Source organism: Eurytemora carolleeae, unplaced genomic scaffold, assembly GCF_000591075.1.
Source record: "Eurytemora carolleeae unplaced genomic scaffold, Eaff_2.0 scaffold645, whole genome shotgun sequence".
Lineage (NCBI taxonomy): Eukaryota > Metazoa > Arthropoda > Copepoda > Calanoida > Temoridae > Eurytemora > Eurytemora carolleeae.
The window spans coordinates 172362-173454 of record NW_019396538.1 but is presented as its reverse complement, the minus strand read 5'-3'; positions in this window follow the sequence as shown (position 1 = coordinate 173454).

Below are 1093 nucleotides of genomic sequence, written 5' to 3'. Positions count from 1 at the left end.
GGGGGGGGGGGGTACGCTTCTTAAAGGGGGGTGTCGAGGAGGGGATGGGGGAGGGGTATTTGACGTTACAGGCAAATAAAGGTGTTGTTATGGATTAAATTTACTTTGCTAGTAGGAGATAAGATAATAGGGAGGGAACATATATCATTGTATCATAGAGTATTCAGGAAACAGAGATCACACTAAAAAATATGTAAATCATAGAGTTGCAGAGTATACATACAGGTATAAAGAAATCCCACTAGAATAGGTGTATACTGATGTATACTTCATAAAGCGATCTCACTATAGTGGAACCGTGTTAATCATAGAATATGTAGGTATATGGAGATCCATTAGGGTAGGTGTTAATCATATGGTATACAGGTATATGGAGATCCCACTAGACTAGGCGTTAATAATCAAGTATATAAGTAAACAGAAATATCAGTAGAGTAGGTGTTAATCATATGGTATACAGGTATATGGAGATCCCACTAGACTAGGTGTTAATAATTAAGTATATAGGTAAACAGAAATATCAGTAGAGTAGGTGTTAATCATAGAGTATATAGGTATACAGTAATCCCACTATTATCGAATGTCACATATTTTCAGTAAATGGATCCAGACTAAATAAAAAAATGTTCAAGAATTTATTTAAAGTTACGCAAAGCATTGTCCATAGAGATTTGACCTCACTATCCTACTTACATTTTGTTGTAGCCCTAAACATGTTTATTTTAGAAATTTTTCAAACTTAAATTTAGCTTAAAGTTAAATGAACTAATTGACGAAATTCTCATTGATTTTTGCGTAAGAGCTTGCAACCTTGGGATTACAGTGTGTACAGTCCCTTTTGTTTTTGTTTTGTTTTTCTAACTCCTTCCTATTTTTTCATATATCTTATGTTTCAATTCAATATACTACATGAATCAAAAAATAAGACACCTCAAATAAGTTTAGGTTGGTCATATAGAGTATACGAGGACTTTGGTGAAAAGTTGTATTTGTGAAGTGTTATTAGGGTGTTGTAATTTGAACCCTGAATTCAGATTAAGAGCATTAGAGGGAAGAGGGGGGGCCCAGTTAAGAAGGGAGAGAGAGATTGTAT